Source organism: Prinia subflava, chromosome 4 (genome assembly GCF_021018805.1).
Source record: "Prinia subflava isolate CZ2003 ecotype Zambia chromosome 4, Cam_Psub_1.2, whole genome shotgun sequence".
Classification (NCBI taxonomy): domain Eukaryota; kingdom Metazoa; phylum Chordata; class Aves; order Passeriformes; family Cisticolidae; genus Prinia; species Prinia subflava.
This window is the reverse complement of record NC_086250.1, coordinates 7,931,586-7,954,697: the sequence shown is the minus strand read 5'-3', so window position 1 is coordinate 7,954,697 and position 23,112 is coordinate 7,931,586. Positions and strand designations below refer to the sequence as shown.

The 23,112-nt window shown below is 40.6% G+C and overlaps 1 protein-coding gene across 4 annotated transcripts in view; it reads left to right on the top strand.

Moving 5' to 3' along the window:
• The window catches only part of DUSP16 (dual specificity phosphatase 16), a 68,048-nt gene that overhangs the window by 5,094 nt on the left and 39,842 nt on the right, over nucleotides 1-23,112 (top strand). For 2 of the 4 annotated variants that reach the window (XM_063395340.1, XM_063395339.1), the window contains exon 2: nucleotides 22,905-22,978. The gene's annotated coding sequence lies outside the window, so the exon portion shown is untranslated. Of the gene's footprint in view, nucleotides 1-22,904; nucleotides 22,983-23,112 lie in introns of all 4 variants that reach the window. The other 2 variants (XM_063395337.1, XM_063395336.1) reach the window with 1 other exon arrangement.

Here is a 23,112-nt window from a genome sequence, read left to right as displayed (position 1 = left end):
CAGTATGTATTCAGCCTGCTGGATTAGAAGGCTTTGGCTCTGCATGTGTAGCATAGATGTTGCGATGTTGCTCTCAAAATAGGAAAGGAACTCTCCCTCCTCCCACACTATTCTGGATAAAATTGATTCAGTGCTGCATTTTGCTCCTACTGAACCTCTAGTAAAGCATGTTTAGGCTTTATAGTTCTGTTTAGGCTGAATAGTTCATAGCGTTAGATATAAATGCCACACTTTTAAATAGCCCACCAGTTCCTTTTCTTCTTGATTGCTAGCTGTAAGAATCATTTACCCCAGACTTTGCAGACTCAAATCCTTTGCCAGAACTTGGGTTTTTACCTGCAAGGTGGTCCTTGCAGAGGCGTGCCTTTCTCATAGTGCATATTTCACTAAGGTTGTGCAGTCCCTCAAGCAGGACAGGCACACATCTTCTAAACACCATCTTACAAATAAATACATGCAAAGAGTCTGAACTACACTTCACAGGGCTTCTCTTAGCTGTCCTGCTACTGAAACAAGCCTTAATGTCAGAGGTGGGTTGAAATCACCTGAAAAACAGGCATGGGATTATTTTCTGTTCATTCTGTTACTGCTACCTGGAATATGCATAGCACCTGTCACCTATCCAGTTCCCACAGGTGTTTTGTTACAAGTTCTTAGGTGTTGGGGTTTCATACCTCCCTACTTGAAAATTCATGCTTGGGACACAGTGTTTTCTCTTGCTTTCCAGCTTTGCTCTCCTTGACTTGGAAGGAAGAGAGGTGGAGAGGGAAGAAACTTTGTGTTACATCTTCTAATGCCATCATACTCAGAAGTGCCATTCCAAGCTAAGAGAATTTAGGTAGAGGCCTCTTACTAAGAACAGTTGGGGAGCAAGGAGAATAAGCTTCACCTTGGTTTCCACAAAGATTCATAAATGTTTGCCAGTTTTAAAGCAAGAAGAAAAACTATTGCAGCAAAGGAGTACAGCAGTCATCTTAGTGCACTGGGTTGACATGCTGTTTGGTTCTAATAAGTTTCAAAATATGCAACAGACTGAATCCAGATCAGCAGAAGGCAAATGGTGTCACCACTTTAGGAGGGCTCCCTCCACCTGTCAGACAACTTTGTGTTTAAGGCAGGAGTGCTCCAAACTGAGGATAGGCTGTGAAAGACTTTTCCCATGGTCTGCTTGGAGTTCTGCACTGATGGTCTCTTCTCCTAGCAAAAGGATCCTGAACCTTTTCCCTTTTCTCCCAGGCTACTCCCACATCATTTCAGTTAACTGAAAGCTCTCCAGCTTTTACACAGTGGGTGTTGGGAGGCCTTCCTGAAGAAGGGTAATCTGCAGCCACAGGTCTGTATGTTCACAATCCTGTGTCTCAGGAAGACAGGGGCAGCTGATGGGCACTGTCCTTATGAGAGGTAGATTTCACGTTCTCCTGGCTGGTAGGAGACTTACAATGAAGTCTAATAAAGCCAAGAGAGCTGCTTGTACTTGTACTATCTGCTGCTACCTTGTTTGTTTCTCAAAATCTCACTTTTTTGTTTTGGTTTTTCTTGCATGTAACTTTTCAGCTGAATAGGTCTGATTTTCCTCGTCAGTGGAGTGATGTCTCTTGTCCAGCCACTGAAAATCCCTGACTTCTCACAGCTGACACAGTGTGGGCATGCTGTCAGCTTCTCAGTCCTCTGTTCTGCTTGTTAGATAATTCATATTAGAGATAGAATTCTACACACTTCTAATAACCATAGGTACAGATCCATGTGTGGTTACTGTCCAGGAGACAAAGCCTGTTTCCTCAGTGTGGCTCACTTCGCTGTCTGCTGGGATTTCCAGGCAGACCTATTTGAAGATGCCTGAAAAATTTGCCTATCAGCCCAGACATGGTTGTATGAGTTGTCCATTTGTTGCCTGTTTCCTGTTTAAATATTACTGAAAGAAATTTATCTCCTTCAAGAAAAACAGGAATGAAAAAGGACAGGAGTACAAGTTCAAATCGCCAAGATACTGGTCAGGACAGCAAAAGAAGGTGGTGAAATACTGATTAACTATTACTGTCATTGCACGTTTTCCCAATATACTGTTTCCATGAAGAGAGAAACATCTTTCCACCCCCTCAAATTGGCAGGATTTGAATATTTTTCTGCAACTGAGGCTTGCATGACTTGTCAGCTCTCCTGCAGGCATGAGCTGTTGTGAAATGAGGAAATGTATGGTATGTTTGTCCCTGCTGCCTCATGTGTGGTTAAACCTATAGAAAGCTGTGGAGGAAGCACAGGCACCCTGCTTCTCTGACAGCCTTCTGCAAATACAAGCTATTAATGACCATTGCCTTTCCAGTCCTGGAAATTGCTTTGTGCACTTTATTTCATGGTGTAACAAGCAAGCACATTAGCTATTTTTATTCAAACCCTCAGACATAAGCCAGTATGGCAAAGTGGCTATGAAATATCTGCACAGCTAAGTGAAAATACAGCTGCTGTTTAACACTAAATCTTTTACTTACACAATATTGAGGGTTCAACCAGTGATCATCTAATCTTTTAAATTAAGCTATGGTGAGGATTTTGAAGATTTAGCATTAAAATAGGCAGAGTGTTCTTTTCAGTCACTGACTTTATCTACTGTTTAAGTCAGCAATAAGGAGGTAATGCAGTAGGGGAGGTGGGTGGGTGGGAAGAGGGGTGGCTTCATGGTAAAGGTTCAGATCTTGGCCTTTCAGAAGGCTTTGGGACTATGTCTTTGAATGTGCTGCTTAGTGGCAGACACAGAAAAAATCTGGGTACAGTCACACTGTTGGCAAATGCTGGCCTAGAGAGATGAGTTGTTTGGGGAATTTTTAAAGGCTGCCAAGCCCTTTGGTGGTGGTTTTCCCACTTTTTTTTCATTTTATTTTCCTTCCCCCTTTTCCCTGAAGAGGCTGTCTACTTTGACAGAAAAATAGCTTTCATGGCATGATGAATAACTAAAAAAAAAAATGTAAGATGGTGTTGATGATTTAAGTATTTCAGTATTTCAAAGCCAAGAATTTATGTCATGAATTAACTTGGGAGGAATGTTTGGCATATAAATTTTTGTGCATGTACATACTCAGCATATATGTATATTGACAGCTCAGTATTGAATGTGATCTCCAGTTCAATTTTGGTTTAAAAAAAAAAAAAAAGAAGAAAGAAAACAGACCTTTCAGTATAACGTCAATGTTAGAGAGCCTAAGGAAAAAAGAAAAACATATCACCTAATATGCTTTTCCCCTGACCTAGAATCTGCCTGATACTGGAGTAGAGATCTAGTAGAAGCATTTTTATATATCTTTGCCTAACTGAATTATTAAGTGCATTTACAAAAATCTTTTTATATCCGCCAAAGTAAGGCATTTTTATTGAGTGCTTAGTATTTGGCTCAGCTTGCAGTACTGCTTTTCTATACAGTCATACTTTATGATTACTGAGCTATTTATTATTATTTACCTGTTTTTGTAATTTATGTAGCAAAATGAGAATATACAAGCCTAACTTCCTCCTTGAAATGTCTCTCCCTTTCAAATGTCAGTTGTTAGATGTGCAAGCATGGCTGGAGTAGTCTATCCATTGGCAGAAAATAGCATTACTCTTTCTTTGAGGTGAAGTGGGATGGGTGTTAAGTAGATCGTATGCTTTGGGACAAGATGTAGATAAAGAAATTGAACCATGAACGTGTAACCACATCCTCCAGCTTCTCCAGCAGCAGTAAAATGGGCTTCCTTGAATTCTGAATTCTGGACATTTTGTTCTGATTTATGTTTAAATGGTTAACTTGAAACGTAGTTATATTTTCTGATGTCTGTGGACAAAGCTGTAATCATTCTACTTTTACTCAAAATGCAGTTAAATCACACTACAGTGGGAAAATACTCAGGCTTATTACTTTCTCAAGCTGAAATTTCAAACAGTTTATCTAGTTTCAAAAGCTGTGTGTTATAAAGGTCAACTTCTGTCATAGTGAAAATACTAGAAAAGGAGGATGTGTGTAAGGAACAGAACTGAAGAGAGAGAAAGGACAGGGCACAATAGAAAGAAGAGGTATTGATCAGATGTTGAGAAAACATACCTATATGGGTTAAATAAAGGAATAAGAAAAGAAGAAGGTAGGTCAACAGAGATTAAGAAGGAAGAAAAGTTCTGCATAGTTGCACATGAAAATGACATTTTATTTAAATCACAGAAGTTGTAGTTCTAATTTCTATTCTGTCTGACAACAGAACAGGACCCTTCCACTTTGGTTGGTAATGCTAGGCTTGTAGGAGCAGATAACAGAAGAGTTATTTTCTGCATGTATGAGGAGAAGTCTTTTGGCAGGCTGTCTAAATAAAGTCTTAATGACAAGTTGTAGGAAGTACAGGGAAAAGTGTAATTTCTAATAGATTCATAGTAGTAAATACTATTTGTGCATCTAGAAAATATCTTCTGAAGATTGTTCAACTGTTTTTTTGATTTATAATTCATGTAACTGAAGATACACCTTAAAAATGTTAGGTGAGATTATATGGTGGCTTTTGAGAAGACAACATTGTGTAGGTTTGTGTATTTAATCTTTATCACTAGGGATTTATAAAGATTTAAGAATTAGTTGATTTCAAAACTTTTCATTATAGACTGTATCTTCATGTTGAGAATTTTTAAGGTTTAGAGGCTTAAGCTTCAAATAACATGCTCCTGAGCCCACACAGAGACATGTCTTCCAGTGCAACTGAGGGGATGGGAAGAAGTGTGGAAAATGATCTGTCCTAATACTTTTATTGTGAGTTGCTATTTTTCTTCATGCTGTTAGTAATTTATTGTTGGCTCTTTCAAGATCTAGTATGTGTGGAGTTGTTCTAGACAGAAGAAAAACTTAAATTAAAGAAAAAAGTGGGTAAATTTTGTGTTTGCTTCTAGAATATGTTAGTACAAGAGGCTATTCTCTAAATACATCATAGGTACAAATGTGCCAGCTCCCCCAGGCCCTGTCTGTTTGTCTTGTAACTTTTTGGGGTTATGCTGAGTGCTGCCATTGGTGGGAATGCTTTGTAAGTACAAGTAGTCAGTGCCCCAAGGAGCCTTAACCTAAATACACAAAGCAGAAGAACAGCAGCTAAAGACTATTGACAAAGTGTCTTTTTCCAGCTGTGCACGTAGAAAAGGTTACCACGTCTGACTGCTTGACCCAGTCTCTCTGCCTGTTGCTGCCCTAAGCCTGCTGCTTAGAGTAGTTTGTATGACTGTTCATACTTCACTCGAGGCCAAGTCGGGGAATAAATTCACAAGTAGCCTATTTCCTTTGTCTTTGGTTTGAAGCAGACCAGATATCCATCATACTGTTTGCTCCATAGACTCTAGGTGGTTGTTTGCTCCATGCCAGACCTTAAATTACCTGCCTTCTTAAAATCTTAGAAATAAAATACTTTGTAGAAATAAAATACTTTGTAGACTGTGTTTTCCTTTCTTCTGTGTTCTGCCCAACTGGGTATTACTCTTGTTGTCCAAAAGAAGTGGGTTCGGTCACAGTAAAATTGGAATTGGAGAACATTAGCCTGGATCTGCTGAAAGTAGTGGAGCTCTCTCTCTCATGTGAGGGTAACACAGAGTGCATTTCTGTGGCAGGTAACACCAAAGCCTTGCAGGTACTGCTATTCTTTCATGTCTTCCCAGCCACTGTCTTTTCAAACTCACTCTTTTAATGGCTGTCAGGATCCCACAGTGAGCCAGAGCTGGGAACCAGAAATGCCTGAAGATTGTTTGTCTGCGGTTTACTGCTGCATTTGTTTATTCTACTTGGTTGTACAGTCGGTTTGTGACTGATGTAGCTCTTTGAGTCAGCTTGTTGGATTAACGTGTGAGCTGGCATGAGGGATTCAGGTGCTCACTGGTAGCCCTGACTTAGCTTGTTTTAAGCTGCCGTGGAATGTACCCCCTCAAGCTTGTCTTCTGCAGAGGCAGCAAGGAGTATATTCCTGACATGGATTTACCAACTGGAAACCAAGGCTGGAGCCATTGATTTAGGCTGTTAAGCTGATTGCTCTTTGTTTGCCACTGTGCCTTAAAGTTGGCTTGGCCTCCCAGGGCTCCAGGAGCCTTGTGCTCCATTGGGAGCTCTTGTCTGCCACCTGACAACTTTAGAGCTTGGGTTCTGTCAAGATGCTTGTGCTCTAAAACAGGGCCAGGACACAGACATATATGTATGTGTGTTTTCATATATACACCCACATACAAACCATGTACATGCACATGTGTATATATACCCATATGCTCTCTCCAGAGCAGCTTATATCTTATCACCCACTGTGACTTTCTTTTTGGGTTTTTTTGATGGCTTATATGATAAGAAAAGCAATTAATTAGCTAGCAGAACAAAATAGCCTTGCAGATGATAAGGCTTCTTAGACTCTTTCTAGGGATAATAAATTGAGAAAATCTAGATACATAGTCTTCATGTTGTCTAGGTAGTTTTAGTGGTAAATTTTGTACATTTGGTAGGTTATAGTGTATCAGTCTAATCAGAAATCTCAAGGGTGTTTATTACTTGATCTTTCAAAGGAAAGTGAAATAAAACCTCTTCTACTGGAAACTTGAAAGCATTTCTTTTATATCATACTTATTTGGTAAAATGAAAAATCTCTTTTCTGCCTTTAGAATGGAGAGCTAGTAATGTCTATTCATTTTTTACCCTGGTTTTTTTTTTTTTTCATTCTCAACTTAACTGGTGCAAGTGTGTTCAGAGTTGTCATTTTTCTCACTTGTAATAGCTTGTGTCATCTCTGCCTGTTGCTCTGGGGGAAGTGTTGATTAAACCTACAACTCCATTTAGCACTCCCATTCCTTTCAAAGTGATAGTGTCTGATTTCTTTTTAATCCTAGTGCTGTATTTTTATATCGTTTCAATCTCAAGCATTTGGGGGGTTTGGACGTTGCTTACATTTACTCTAAGTAATAGCATGGTGATACCAAGACCATGCCCTTGGAGTTCTGCCTGGATTAAAAGGGTTCTGCAGGTTCAGCTGGAGCTCTGCAGAGCTCCTGGTGCTGTATGGCACTGCTATAATGGGATGGCATCCACACTGGAAGAGATGGTGTTGCAGAAGATCTTGTGTAGATGGGAATCCAGAACATCCTACTGGTGACCCTGCCATCCCTACAGCACATTGGGACTGGTCATGTTGCTGGTGACATTTTGTCAGCTGAAGGCTTTTCTCATTCGGGGAAGAGACGTTTTTTCCCCCTGCCAGACCATGAAGACTGCATTTTGCTGACTTGTGCCAGATTTTCATGTGGGTTTGTGCAAACCAGACAACTCAAGTAGCCTGTCTGTCATGTCAGCACAGCTCTGCCCTTCAGGCAGGAGCAAATCTAAAGTGGTTTATTCCCAATGGCTTCATCCAATGTTGTTACTATCAACAGACACATCAATCTGGGAGGTGTTTCTGTCTACTAGTACTCTGAGGGCTTTTTCTCATGTCCTCAGGTAGAGAATGGATGCATATGGTTGTAAATATTACATTTATCTTAAATTTAGGTTTTTTAAAAAACTTTTTGCTATTGATTTTTTGCAAAGTGGGCTTTCTAGAAAGTCTGTGTAAAGTCCCTTCAAGCAATGGAGTTGAAATGCTCAACGACACATGAGCAAATTTAGTGGTGGATTTGGGTCTGAGAGAGAAGGGTGGTTCTGCTTCCTCCCTTATTTCTTGCCATATTCTCCTTTATGCCTGTCACAAGGTCTGCTGGAGGCTCTGTGTGCCTACTTTTAACTGACTTGTTCTGGTACTGAAGTTCAGCAATCTTTCTGTCTGTCTTTTTCTTCTTTTCTGTCATGTATAGCACTTTCTACCTATTAAAACACTTTGTAGCTATGCTGGAATAGCTTGCTTTAGTACATTGCATATTTCTGTTTTCTGTTCAACCCTTAAATACTTAATCCCCTCATAAATGTTGAGAACATGCTGGTTTACTCTTAATCAATTTTTCCCTCTTCTTCTGCTGTGTCAGTCCTGACTTAATCCATCTTGAACTTAGCTTTTGCCAGCACCCTGTGCAGGACAGGCTCTTGCAAAGAAACCTATTTTTGCTTTCTCAGTTATTATTATCCAGTTACTAATGTCAAATTTAATTGCACTCTTCAATTTTTGTGCATCAGCTCTTAGGATTTTTCTTATATCTGATACTTTTTTCCTTCTAAAGTTTTTTTTGTTCTTTTTTTCCTTTTTTTTTTTTTCCTATCTGCTGTCACTTATACTGCTTTCTGTTTCTTTACTGAGGCTTTGATTCACATTTTTCTGGGGTATGCTCATTTGGCCTGTGTAACCTCACGAAAATGTTACCATTTCAACATAATGACTCTTTTCTTCCATGGCTTCCTGTTCCCTTTCCTTGTGAAGTGCTATGTATACCTTCCCCAACTTCCAGACTCAGCTGGGAGCTAAACACACAGCTTTTCATTTCCTTTCCCTTCTTGAATTGAGGATCTTTTGGACAAACCAGTGGTGCCTTAACCACCATTTCTGCAGCACAGCAGCATGGCAGGGGTTTTGGTGGGAGCTCTTCCAGGAGTGTGGTGAACTGGTTGTGCTACAGGCACTGTCCTTCAGCAGGGAGCTGATGCAAACAGTGTCCAACATATTGTAAGATCCTTCTAGTGAGGAGCAGGGGAAAAGCTTATTTTACTATTGCCAGGTAAAGAACAAACACAGAACAAAAAATGTTTCTTGGCGTGACCTGCACTGGTTTAGTAGCTAAATTGAAATGTAGATTCTCCATCAAATGAAGTTCCTCTTGAGCTTGGCATGGTATTCCCCTTATTTCCTTCTCTGAACAGAATTGGCTGGACTCTTCCCCCTTTTCCACAGTAACTGTGTGATTGCTTATTTAGTTTGTGGGAATTGCAAGAGCTCTGATGTTTTTCTGAATTAAAGATGCCAGATTCATAGTGATTTCTTCCTCCTTCCTGTTTTTCCTCCCCTCCTCCCCTGACAGATTCTCTTGGGAGTTCTTGGTTTGTTCTTATTTTCCCCTAGGAGAAGACTTTTCCTCATCAGTCCTCATGGCAACTTATGGTTTGGTTCTTTGTGTACAGAGAGCTTCAGTGCCATTTTCCAGTGGAAGTAAGGAAGGCTGGCCTACAGCAGAGTGCACTCTCTGCCTCTGTGTCAGCTGTGTTCATTTCCTTTGGGGAGCACGAGTCTCTGAATTCCTTCTGGGGAGGTTTCCATTTTGAGATACACTCTGTCTGGAATGACACGGCATCTCTGCAGCCACAAAATTGTTATGAAACGCTGAACGCGGAGACCTTGCTATCAAAATCCTTGTTTCTTCATCTTGTTTTGATCACTGGTGTGAAATGGAATGATTATGAAGTTTTATTCCAAAAGTAGAGAACATATATTGGAGCTTGCATCTTTTTTCTGCAAAATAGTGCTGTCTTGAGACTCAATTATTCAAGAAAAGTTGTAATGAAAATATCCTAAAATCCTCAGCTTTAGCTTGGTTGTATCAAATACTTGGTAAAACTCCAAAGTGGTAAATAACTTGGTTATTTTCTTTGTGGAGTACTAATCTTGTTTGCTTTGGCATGTAAAAGCAAAGACACAGCTTATTTTTACTTAGTGTACACTTTTTTTAGAGTATCCCTTCCATGCAGTATTAAAGAGATTTATTACAGAACCCAGGAGGCCGGTCACAGACCATGGACTGCTGTGTTTGGTGGTCCCAGAGGCAAAGTGTTCACCTGGGCAGTTCTGGGCAGCACAGATAGTCTTAGTACTGATGCCAAAGCCCTTGTAAACAATTCAGAAAAGAGTGGTTTGGAGGGAGTATGACACAGGTGGCAGTCTTATGATGCATTATATGGCTTAAGAAGAAAATAAAGAGGTATCTAGTTAAAGAACAGGTCGGAAAAATTACATTTGCTGCAGTGTGCAGGTGTGAGCAGCATAGTTAAGGCAAAAAGAAACATTACTGTGCTACTAGAGAAGAGATCATGAGCCTAGGTGAGCATTTCTCATCCCTTTGTGTGGTTTGAATTGTTTCAGGATGAAGTAGAAAAATGAGAAGAACTCTGACTTCTACATTGAAGTGTGGGGGGAAATCCATCACATAAGATGGTGTAAGAGAAGAAAACTGAAAAAGGGGAGCCTGTTGGCTGTAGCAGGTAGTTGAATTCCTTCAGGGGGTTACTGGAAATTTTTTAAACATGCACTGACTTGATTTGAAGGTGAAACCATTACCTAGTGCTACATTTTTCTAGACTGGCCGTCAGTCAATCATGTTTTCTTTCTGTCACTGCTTTTATTGCAACATGTGGTGGTTAAAATCCAGGAGAAACTGTAATGACATCTTAAGTTACCTGTCTTTTCAGTTACTTCTGTTAAAAGCAAGCATTTATTTTTGTTGATGATGCCAACAGTTGACGTGCACAAGACGACATTTTCAAAGTAAATCTTTAACAAATAAACCCAATTTTTTCCCGTAACTTCTGGCATAAATACCTGTCTTTCTGCTTTTTCTCTTGAGACTGTATTACAAGCAGTACTGGTTTTCTTAATGTGTGATTAGGTTTGTTGTAGAGGTTTTAACAGAGCTAAATTTTGAGACACCAGTCTAAGATGAGATGAGGTGTCAAGGTGATTGGTTTACACCTGATGGTTCCTGACAATCCCTAAAACATTTCATGTAAACTTGTTTCTTCTCTATCAGGACAAATCCCTTGACCACTGTTGTTGCTGTGTCATCTTGGGAACTTAGTGCACATGATGTGTGTTCAATGGAGATTTATTTTCAGGGTGTTGGTTTTCTTAGAAAACTCAAAGCTACAACAAATGGCCAAGTCTTCTGATTGAACTTTCAGATCTAACTGTGTCTTTTCAGGTGCTAATATTAAATGCTGGGTGTTCTCTGAACAGTTTGTATATGATGCCACAGACTTACTTATCTCTTAGTGAGGACATCAACCTCAAACAATTTCGCTATATTTATAGTTTTATAGCAGATTAAATAACTCGTTTGGATTCAGAAATTAAAATCAAATCATAGTTGATCATGGTGACAATATAAATAGGGTAACAAAATTACCAGACCTTCCAGGAGGCTTAATCTCTAGTTCTTTATGGTTTAGTTGAAACCTGTGAATCATAAAAGGTGGCCCAGCATTGCTCTTCTTCATAATTATTTAACTTCAAGGTTTTCTTAATTGTTGTGAGACAATCAGAAGATGCCTATCTCAGCAAACCTGATGGCACTGTTACCTCCAGGCTGCTCTCTCTGTGAAGTTCCAAATGCTTCTGCCATGGTGGATGCATCACCATTAGTGCTTGGGGCATCAGGAGTCTAGAGGTGGATTTTGCAATTTTGTCTGTGTCTGAAACTGCTGGTAATCTAATTGCTGAGTTCAGACAGGGAACTTGTTCCTTAGAAAAGCTTTCTTGGGGATAACCCTGAATGCATTTGAATGTCTGAAAAATGCAGGGGTTGGGTGGAGTACCTTGGGAATTGCCTTTAGCCTTGCTGGGTGGATATACAGCCTGTGAAAGGCCTCAGGAGGATTTGCCTGTGCCTTAAAAATACAAAAAGAAGGCATCCATATTTAAAGTCTTAGTCTGGTCCTCTGTGATCCCTTATCCCTAAAAACAAACATGAGTTCTAAATCAGTAAATCTTTCACTTGATGTCAGTTTTTCACCAAAAGAATTTTGGATATGACTATGATTTTTTCAAGCTAGACATCTTAAAAGATACTTACCTAGACTGTTCATTGCCCTGTCTGGAGCCACTGCTTTAAGTTGTAGGTATTACATACAGTAGTAGGTGCCAAGTGTAGTGGAGCAGGCCATTTTACTGCACATCTCTATCTTTGTTGAGTTGGGACAGGGTGAGTGTTTTTTCAGATGTTCTTGGAGGTAGTGAACTTTGATTGTTTATTCCTTTTGGAAGAAAGACCTCAAATGCTTTTAAGTAGCTCATGCAGAGAAGGATCATGCTTTTTCTGTAGTTAGAAGCTCAGGTGCTGGTAGCAAAGGTATTTTCATTGGGCAGGCAGAGAGAGAAGCTTATGTTCCTGGGTAAATCTGTTGTACTTAAATTGCTATCTCAAGTAGGGCAGTTTCCCTGGGGAGTCCTTTGCTTGTTTGTGAGGGGCTAAAGGTACAGCAAGAGAGAGTTTCTTCCCTAGTGCTTTCTTCAGACCAGTCTACCTGAAGCAGAGCTTTGCTGGCTCTAAAGTTGTCATTAAGCTTCCTAAGAATACTTTTATTAACTGTAATTGTCTGTACAGTTTGACAAGATTAGCAAAGCTTGGAGAGCACTTGCTACTGTTAGGTTTTTCTTTTAATGACAAAGTTCTTTGGATTTGGCACAGTCTGTCTGCTGCAGACTTCTGAAGTACAAACAGTGAGGGCTTGGCAAGCAGTACAGCGCTGGCAGGAGGATGTTTGGGCCAAGGACTTGTAGCCAAGCTCTTACCTTTTTGCATAAGATTTTCTTTAATGGGAATGCAAAGGAGATGGGATTGAGGTTAAATAATTACTCCTTGATTGAGTGAACAGCCCCAAGGAAGGTGCTCATGTAATGAGCGTCCCTATTGCGCTGTGTAAGAACGAGGACGCTGTGCTGAGACTGTGAGCAATCATCACGCTGGGGCTGGCTCATACCTGACTCTACAGACCTGTGCTGAAAGGCACTATTAACTTGAATTTTACCTCAAACACACCAAAAAGCCATGTCAGTCCAGCATATGGGACTGTACTTCAGACTGTCCAGCAAGACTTTGGACCTTCATGCCCAGGCACTATCCATTTGTACCAGTGGAGTAAGAATTCTGTGTAGTTCCCTTTTCCCATCCAAGCAATGCATACTTTGTTTAAAGCCAATGGTGTATCACCTCCTAGGGAATACTGTACATTTTATAGAGTAATATCTGGTAGCTGTGTTCATCATCTTGGAGCACTAGGGTATTTTTCCTCTCCTTCATTTATTCCAGCATACTTCTCACTCAACTCCATACACAGCCCTTGATGTCTGCAGCAACCTGTTTGTGCTGGTGGCAAGTTTATTTTCCATTCCTTACACTCATTGTGTATCTGAGCAGGAGTAATAACACAAGCTTAGAGATCTCTGCTTTGTGCAGTGTTCGATATTGCAATGGCAGCAACTGCTGAACAAATCGTTCTGGATGTGGACAAATCATTCAACTGCTGAACAAATCATTTTGGACTCTGGGACAGTGCAGCTGGAGATGCTCAGCCTACTCCATCTGCCCTACATTGTGGATTGCCATGGAGGAAGGGTTTAGCTTGGGTATGGAAAGCTCTGTAGCTGTGCCATGAGGTGAGCTTGCACAAATAAACCCTCCTTTTTATCAAGGCTGGTTTGAGCACCACACTGGTGGTTTGGCTCAGAGGTGGCTCATGAGTCTTAGATTTAAGTTTCTCCCCTGCATGCTGTTTCTGCACTGAAGCATGCATGGAATATCAGAATAATTTAGCTGCCAAAACCATTAAAAAAACCCCTAAAACCTGCAGCCTCTTGCTTTTTCACTAAAATTCATGGATATGGCCTTAAGCATACCTTTGATGCCAGGTGGTCTCCCTGCCAAACCTAAAGCTGGTTCTCAGTAAGGTCTTATGTGGTTATGCTTTCAATAGAGTGCCAGAAAGCTAAACCTTGGCAAGACTGTGCTTTAAGCTGATGATGAGAACAAGTTTAGGAAGAATGTTTTAGTCCTGGATAGACATTGTAGGCACAGGTAAAATAGATACATTTTCTTCTAGATCTAAGTCATAGGTTTTATTTATTTTGCCTCTTCCAAGGTAGTCTAATCCAGATTAAAACATAGATGTTCTAAAGAATTATTTGGATTTGTGCTTGGTTTTTTCTATCTCTCAGATTGCAGATTACTTGCCTTTGGGAGCACATGTCCCAGGCATTCCTGCTCTGACTTGAGCCCAGTGTTGCTGCTGCAGAGGAAGAAGCCTGAAGAGGGTGGGAGGAGCACTTCTCCTTCCCCCCTTCCTGGTGACCTCCACTGATGTGCGTGCGCTCAACTCTCTTCCTGCACATTTTGACCCGTGCTAGGATCCTATCAGAGAGGGCACTTGCACTCAGGGATGAAGTCTTTGCTGGAAAAGATTTCTCGCCTTAGTCCGCTTTTGGTGTTTGTTAGGTGGGAATTGGCTCCTTTTACTCTGTGGTTCAAAGCACCAGGGTTAATCTTTTCATGCCACTGGGTGTTCCTGGGGAGAACCTAACTGCACACACCATTCTGGGGCAAACCAGTTCCAGCTAATGTTTCTTTGGAATTCAAATAAAGTTAAAAAAATGAGCAAAATTACTGCAGGCAACAAACACATCAACTATATCTATCTCTGTCATGACTTGATAAAGGTAAATGTGCTTAATCTCACCTGCTGTCTTTGTCAAATATGCTTAATCTCACCTGCTCTCTTTGTCACTGCTACCTAAATCAGCTTGGAACTCCAGGAAAAGCAAATTAGTTTTACTTTAAAAGACCTCAGTTACTGTCTCCTCATTGCATTACAGGATGAAACATCTAGTTCTAGAATTTTGATTAATGCACTACGTTTTAAGTTGTATTTGGAAATGGTCAAAGTAATTTTCCTATGGTGCTTTTGTGGTAGCTTTTGTTTGTTTGGGTGGGTGGGTTTTTGTTTGTTTCATTTTTCAGAAAATACAAACTTTTTCCAAACAGGCTGCAAGAAGGGTTTGCAAGGAGAAGAATTTTTTCAGTTTCATCTGACTTATTTGGAGAAGACAGGCAAGACTTCAGGAACACAAACTTCACTTAAATCTTGAAAAAAGTCCAGTGAATATAAAGCTAGGTCAAGTGTCAGTTAATAGCAATAAACAACTTTATAATCCAGGGAAAAGTTTGTTTATGGGAAAAATCTACCAAAAATCTAGTAACTTCATGATGACTCCAGGATTTTCTTGTCCTGGTATTAACTCCAAAAATTTGTGTGGAGGGAGTGTCCATTCTTTGAGGCTATCTTTTAGGTTTCTTTCTGTCTTTTATCACATATTTCCAGTGGTGTGACTTCAGCCAGACAGTTTCCATAAGGAATATGATTCAATGCATAATTTATTACATGCTTCGGGATGTGCTTTGGACTTCTTTTCCTGTTTGGGGAGAGGGACAGGCTGGATGTGGAGAAGCCTTGGCTGTTGTTTCTGTGTCACGGTTTGGTTCTGTTTCACGTCAGGGCATGTGAGGAAGGGCTTGTGCTTTCTGGAGTTCGTGCCCTCCCTCTCCTTATCTCTTTGTATTAACCTCTCTCATAAAAAATATCACCTCTCCCTGCAAGGCTTGCCTTTCCTGTATCCTTGGGCACTTGCAGATGCAGCAGGAACAGTGGGGATCTGTTGGACATGCAGTTCTTGTGGACCACATCTGTTTGTTTTCCTTCATAAAGTACCTGGACTTTACTGTGGTGCTGGGAATGACTGTGGGATGATGTGGCTTTTCCTGAGACAGAGAGGGGTGCTTTTCTAAGCATGTTAAGGGTTCATGCAACAGCATTGTTCCATGAATATATAATACAGGTTTGAACATACTGACATGATACTTTAAAATCCACAAAAAAACCCAAATAAAAATGTTTGAATAAGTTGTGAAACACGACCTCATGAATAAAAGAGGAGAGCCTGGGCTAGCATTACATCTCCCACAGCACCAAGAGAAATGCTTTAGCGGCATAAAAATGGCCACTCTTTTTCCTCTTTTCCTTCTGCTCCAGCTTAGTGTTTATAGGTGAAGTCTCTGCAGTGGGAAACATAGACTGTGTGCATCTTCACTGCAATCAATGTTTAGTATCAGTATTTGGTGACAGGCACAAACTTGAGTCAAATGGTGACAATAGGGATTGTTAAGAACAAACTTGCAAATGGCCATTTTTAAACAGTGACCTGGTTTGTGGTTTTTTATTACCTACCATTGTATTTTTAGAGGGCTTCCCTTTACTCTCACCTAAGAATTTTTGTGTCCTCATCTAAGGAGAATATTTACACAGAAGCCTGATTGTGCCTATCTGGGAGAATGTTCCCTGTCCAACCTGGCCTTGGACACTTCCAGGGATGGGGCAGCCACAGCTTCTCTGGGCAACCTGTGCCAGGGCCTCATCACCTTTACAGGGAAGAATTTCTATTTCTTCTTAATATCTAATCTAAACCTATTCTCTTTCAGTTTGAAGCCATTCTCTCTCGTCTTATCACTACACCCCCTTGTAAAAAACCCTTCCCTGACTTTCTTGTAGGCCCCCTTTAATTATTGAAGTTATTGGGCTGAATTAGGTAAAAACAGCTGTTTCCCACACCTTTTAGCAAGTGGTTCTCTTCTGGATGTTGTAAGGAAGGTGAGGCCTGAATACGGACACATATTCTTAAACTTCGAGTTAGTAAAGTTAGAGAAAATTAAAAAATAGAAGAGGAAAGGAAAAAAAAAAAGCCCCAAAGTGCAGTATTTGACGGGAAGCCAGTGTAACTGCCTTGAAACTGGAGTGGCATGCCTGAGTCAGTGCAGTATGAGCTAAGAACCTGGCAGAAGCCTTTTGCACAAAGGAAGGTTGAGAGAGTCTCTCAGGAAGCCTGTGCGCTGCTAAATGTGGCATGTTTGAACATGAGACTGACATCATTGTGAGTTCATAGTAGTGAAAGAACAAAGTATCAGCCACAAATTAGACTGACCTAATTTTTAAGTCACTTATAAAAACTTAATAGCACAGTATCTTGCTTGTGCAAGCTGTTTATTTCTATCCCATCCTCCGACTACTTCACTTAAACTACAAGTTAACCCTCCAAACTGTTAAAGGAGTTGTTCAGGAAGGTGGGGGGGATGTTTGAGGGGTGCTGCAGACTTCCTTCCTTGGCTCTTTCTCTACTCTGACCTCAGTTTTCACATAAAGGAAGTGATTAAGGACCACCCATCATATACCTTCATCCTTCAGGATCAGTTTCTGGAGGTAAAAACCTCAGGACTGCTACCAAATCCCAACTCGTTTCTATTGGCTGGTCACATGCAGACTGGAAGTCTGTCTGAAAATTGCCAGAACACGTGCCAATGGTATCAGCAGGAATTTATGTAGAATGAGTAAGTTATTATAAAACTAATCAGTATTATTTATTGATGTATCCATGATTGTTGACAAGGAACTGATGCTTCTTCCATTGCTGAATACTTAAGAAATACAAGGGTCTTGCCGTTTGCAGATGATAAACTTCTTTCCAAGTATTTTAGTTGGCTTTGCATGCCCTGAAGTTGATCCATTCTGTTGATGTATTGCTTCAGTTATTGCAAAAATATATTAAGCTCTCCAAGCTTGGGATTACTTTGACAACAGTCAGTGCCTTTCTGGTTGCTTTTTTAAAGGACTGTGTAAAACAGGACACCTCTACAGATTGTGAAGAAATATAATATCTTTTTTATAGATTTGTAAAGATCTGTGCATACATGTAAGCACACGTCAAGTGGGATAATACTGGTGCATTTTAAGGGAGTATGTTTTGTTTCTCTTTGATATACAAAATTCTGTTGTAAACCAAGAGGGGTTGCTATAAAACATTTCTTGTTAACCCTGGTCCTTGAGTGAGATGCCTATCAGATATAATAACAACATAATTTACTCACTTGGCTTGGTATTGTGAGTTTTTTCCTTCATAATTAAAAGAGCCCTGGTCCCTTTTGGTTCTTGCCCACTGTGTAAAATGGTGGTCGGGATTTTTCAGTTGTTCTTAAGGAGAATTGCTCTGTTTTGTGGTTAGGTCACTTTTCATCCTCTACATCAAGCAGAAGCACCTGAAGGGAACCTACAAGAGATGTTACAAGGGCATGGAGTGATAGGACAAGGGGAATGGCTTCAAGGTGACAGAGGGCAGGCAGGGTGCGTTTAGGTATTAGGAAGAAATTGTTCCCAATGAGGTTGGTGAGGCCCTGGCACAGGGTGCCCAGAGAAGCTGTGGCTGCCCCATCCCTGGAAATGTCCAAGGTCAGGTTGGACAGAGCTTGGGACAACCTGGGATAGTGGAAGCTGTCTCTGCCCATGGCAGGAGGGCTGAAGTGAAATGGTCTTTAAGGTCCCTTCCAACCCAAACCATTCTGAGACTCTGTGATTCTACTCCAGTGATAATGTTTGTAGTGATGCAAGAGGTACAGCTGGGGAACAGAAGTCATCCTCTGCCCTCCTTCTCCCGTTGTACGGTTGTATGTGGCTTCTCTTTTCAGCCGTGTGGTTACCATGTTAGAAATGTGGCTTTGGCACCGCTGCAGGTCTGGTATAACATGATTCAAATTCAGAGAAACATTTGGGATCCTTTGGGAAAGACACACCAGGGCACAGGACTGAGATCATAGCTCAGTGAGGTACCATGACTCTTGCTTCTCTTCCTGACTGAGGCCCTGTTGGTACCATCATGTCAATTAAGTTAATATTTGAAAGCAATTTTTATAAGCAAGCCATCATAATTACCTTTGTGGCTACAAATTAGGTATGAAAACATGTTCTGTTCCCAGAGTGTGAGCTGTCAGTCTTACCCCATGGTGAGAGATCTGAGTCACAGTCATCTGGATCTAGGGGTTCGTTCATTTTTCTGTGCCTCATCTGCAAGTCAGCTGTCACTCCATATCATAGCCTGAACCACTCACTACTCTGAACAGCCCAGAATGGGAGGCCTCTTAGCAGGATTACTGCAACTGTTTAATTTCTGGGAACGTATAACAACTTGATTTATTTCCGCCTGTTAATTGGGAGCCATTGCTGTGTACAACATATTCCTCAACGTTTCCTTTTCTACTCCCACTTCAACATAGCTGGGATTCACCATGTTTGTGGACTTGCTGTTTTCCCCCATCTATTCTGTTTCCTTGACATGTAAATGTCATTTAAGGAGAAACCAAATTAAATTTAACTGCTGTAATGAGTAGCACTGAGCTTACATATGTGTAATGTCAATGTTTTATTTGGCCCAGCCTCCCTCCTGAAGATGCTTCTGCATGCTTTTATCACTATGTAGCACACACTGGTGGCAATATTAATTTTGTTTAGAGCATGCAGAGGACTTTTAAAATGAGTTTGACAACAGACTTAATTAACACTTTTATTAGGTACTTTTTAAGCTTCTAGATATTTCCCTGTACAGCTGACAGGACATGCATGCAGCGCAGTGCAGCACTGTATTTTCAAACACAAGCAGGAAGAAACAAAGTATTAATGTTGACAGTTAAAAAAAAAAAATTCCTTCCAAACTTTCTCATGCCCTGATGTGAAGGGGTTGAAATGTTCATGTTGCCTTCCGGGAGAACTGGTGTCATTTCCTCAAATGGGTGAAAGACCAGAACATTTTAACCCACGTTTTACCATACCACGCAAGCAGTTTTACAAGTCTTTGTTCTTAAAGGAGATTGACTCGTTTTAGTCATTCAGTTTCATTTAAGAGAAGAGTCAATAAAAAGTCTGCTGCAAGAAATTCAACCCTGCCTTGCCCAGAAGCGATTCTGATTAATTTCCTTAATAGAATTCCCATTATTATCCTTTGTCTTTAATCCATCCTAGTCCTTGTTCGATGGTTTCAGATCCACCTTCTGTTTTTATCATACAGTGACCACACAGCAGATCAGAGTTGTCCTTTTTTAAATCTAGTTTTTGGCTCCTTATTTGCAGGGCCATATTATTTGGATGTCTCCCCCTCAAAGGCTCTTATTAGGCAGAATGCCTTATGTTTAAAATTTTGCCACTATCTGAAGACTCTGTGGTCCCATCTTACCCTGTTTCATGGTAAGGCTTTTAAAGAAGTAGCATGGACTATTACAGCAGCTGTGTTTGATGTTTATTTAGAGCTACTCTTCAGACACTCCTCTTCTTCATCTGTTTCTCAGCAGAAAGATGACCATGTAAATGCAAGAGTCACCATTTGTGTTGGTCTACAGAGCTGCAGAACAGGCGATTCACAACGTGCAGCTTGTGTAGGAGATGGAAACTTTGTGTCATGAAAGATGCTGCTGTAAAGCACCCCTGTCATACAAATAGCAAAGATACACTGGAATTGCAACAGCTTGGGGATTTATGGATTGGTTCAACACCTTAAGTTTTTCATTGTGTTACTTTGTTTTCTTTGTGCCTTTGAGAGCTACCATACAGTTGCTGGTAGAGGGTGACAGGTGTGGACAATTGGTCACAATTTTATGATCAATCTTTGCCATTTGGTGTAGCCAAAGTAGCACTCGTGTTTTGTGGGAATACACAACTGTCCTTCAGTTTCATTTGGTTTGTGAATTCATGTGGTGTTTGCTGTGGCTTTGGATTGGATCTCTTCAGACCTGGATTACATTGATAAGTGAAATAATTTTCTAACTTACTGTAAACTTTCTAAGTTTTATACCAGATATACTTCATACCAGGTTAGATTTTTAGGAAAAAGAGGACGGTGGTGAGGTCATTAGAGGGATGCTGTCACATTTGACTATTCCATCTCTCCCTCGTTCTCTCTTGCGTGGTTCTCCTCACTCTCTGCTGTGGGAGGAATGCTCTGCGTGACCCCACTGGTTGGGTTTGTTTAGCTGCAGTTTAGGGAAGGCCCTGAGCAAGAGAGAAAAAAGAAGTCTTCAATTTTTAATTCTGGAAAATAGAAAAAGGTATTTAAATAAGGCCTGGAGGACTTCTTATTTGCCAGAAGTAAGTATAAAGACAAGTTTATATCCTTCTGTAACTCACCCTAATTGAAAGGATGTATATTTCTTTATCTAAAGTCAGCAGAAAAATCCTGGCCTCAATGATGAAAGACTTTTTTTAAAACTTTCTCCTAAGCACAAATAGCTGAAGTTTCCACTTGAAACTTGGGTGGCTCATTCATATTTCACTTAATGGTAATATGGTATCCTCTCTCTCTCTCTTCCCCTTCTTACCACCAAGACTAAAAAGGAGGGGGGGGGATATAAAATGTTTCTGAAAATTACAGGAAACGTCTGTTCCTTAAACAGCTTTGCCAGGGAATTTCCAAATGTGCTTAATGCTCATGGCTGAAGTTGCAGCAGCTCAGTCTTCAATCACAAGTGGATCCTGTTCTTAAAATGTGACACCTCCTTCCTGTAAATGGTGTTGAAATTAAGTATGTGCTTTGTTTCTCATCTGCTCTTCAGAAAAATTAATCATTCCCTGTGGTGAAATCAGGGCTCCTGGGGGCTGCTTTAAACACTTAATTTACACGTATTTTTTAAAGGGGGGAAAACTATAGTGTCCTAAGGTGAGAGCAGGTTTATTTGTAAGAACATCAGAGAGGGGTGGCTGGCAGAAGGAGTCATGGCATGGCATGGATGGCACAGAGAGGCAGGTACTGGTGAATGTGAAGACTACCTGACAGCTTTCTGAGCGACTTCAGGAGCTGCACAGGAAGCACTAAGGAACAAAAGGGGAGTTTATTTCATTTCCTTGGGCTGTCACAAGATGGTTTCAGATCTTAGGGCCCTGTCTCTAGGCAGAGCCTAACCAGTGCTGAGCATTAGTTTAGTGTTAATTTCTGGGATGAGATTAGAAAAGGGGATAACAACAAGCATGATCAGTTTTCTCTTTTTCTCTATTGCCTTCTGCAAGGCTTTTGCCACTGGATTATGGGAAGGAGCAAGGGAGGTCTGCAGAGCCTCTTCCTGAGGCTTAGAAAGGAATGAGAATCTGGAGCAGGCAGAGGGGAGGGGGGAAAAGGACCCAGCCCAATCTTCAACAGATCTCATCCAGCTCTCTGCCCTGCTGCTCTCATGTGCATATGCCTACACACTAATGATGGGAAGAGAGAGGATCTCCAGCCTGGGTCCTGCCTGGGGAAAACACAGGGTCCTGGTCAAGAGATGAGCCTAGTGAGCAAAACCTCTTCTGGATCATTGCCTTGGTATCTGTCTGAAGGATTCTCACCCCATGTTCCACTGCTGCCGTTTGCCTAAAGACAGAGAGGTGATTGATCCCTGGAGTTCTTTTCCTTGTGAGATGCTGTGGGTTTTCAGGCTGTTCACCATAACATGCCCAGCCCTTTGCTGAGGTGGCTCTTCCCAGTTCTCATATCCTTTACTCCATGCTTCAGAGCCACTCCTGGATTTCACACCAAGGCACTGCCTGGCAATAATTTATTGTCATGGTTTATATCACAGTGATTAAGGGAAGCTGTCATCTCTTGGGTTTAGCTGCCCAGGAAACAGTATGGAGCTGACACTAATGTGTTTATTTTTGCTTCCTTGTGTAAAAGTTGTAATTTAATTTGTTCCTGTTGGAACAGCAGGTGCTTTGGGTAGAAGCTGTATGGGTATGACTGTGTGTAATGATTGGTGACACTAGTGTTACCAGGTTCCAGTGCTGGCTTTTTTAGAGTATGGGAAGGTGGACTTAATTACACAAATGTCCCATTTCATTGGTCTCTGTCCATGCAAAATACAGCTGTATTCACACTAACTTGTGGGAGTCTTTCACATTAATAGGTTTGTGAATTTGTTTATACTGTGCAAATGCATCACCTGTAATGCTGAGTTGTACATTGGTTTTACAGCAGTGAGATGTTGGAAGGCTGTCACTGGTTGGGTTTTTTGTTTGTTGGAGATTTTTAAAGCATCTCGAACTTTTTTTTTTTTTTAATTTCAATTTAAAGACAGATTTGCTGTGGGTTTTTTTTCTCTTTTCTTTTAGAAAATCAGTATAGTGTAACTTTCTATTTTGGACCCATTCCATGTAAATGAATGTCAGCATTCATAAATAACTTCTCACCTAGGTTTTCATGTATTTGGGGGAGTTGTACAGCAAATGACTGCACTGAAAGTGTAAAATCCATTTCTCCATTTCTTGGTTTGGGGGTGTTTGTCTTGTTCTTTTTGGTGTTTTTTAATCTTGTAATAAGATTTTATTACTATTATTGTTAATATTACTATTTTCCTATGTTTAGGTAATTCCTTCTGCTGGCCTTTTTATGTGGACCACCTTCTGTCTTGTTCAGCCCACATAAATTGTGACTTAAATGTAGGTGAGTAACAGCTTTTGACATGAAATAATAATGAATTCATAAAAACCTTATACTCCAGAATTTACAGTTGCTTTGACTTGAAGGTCACAGAGAGAAAATTATCTTTTTAAAATCCATTGACACTTTTCCT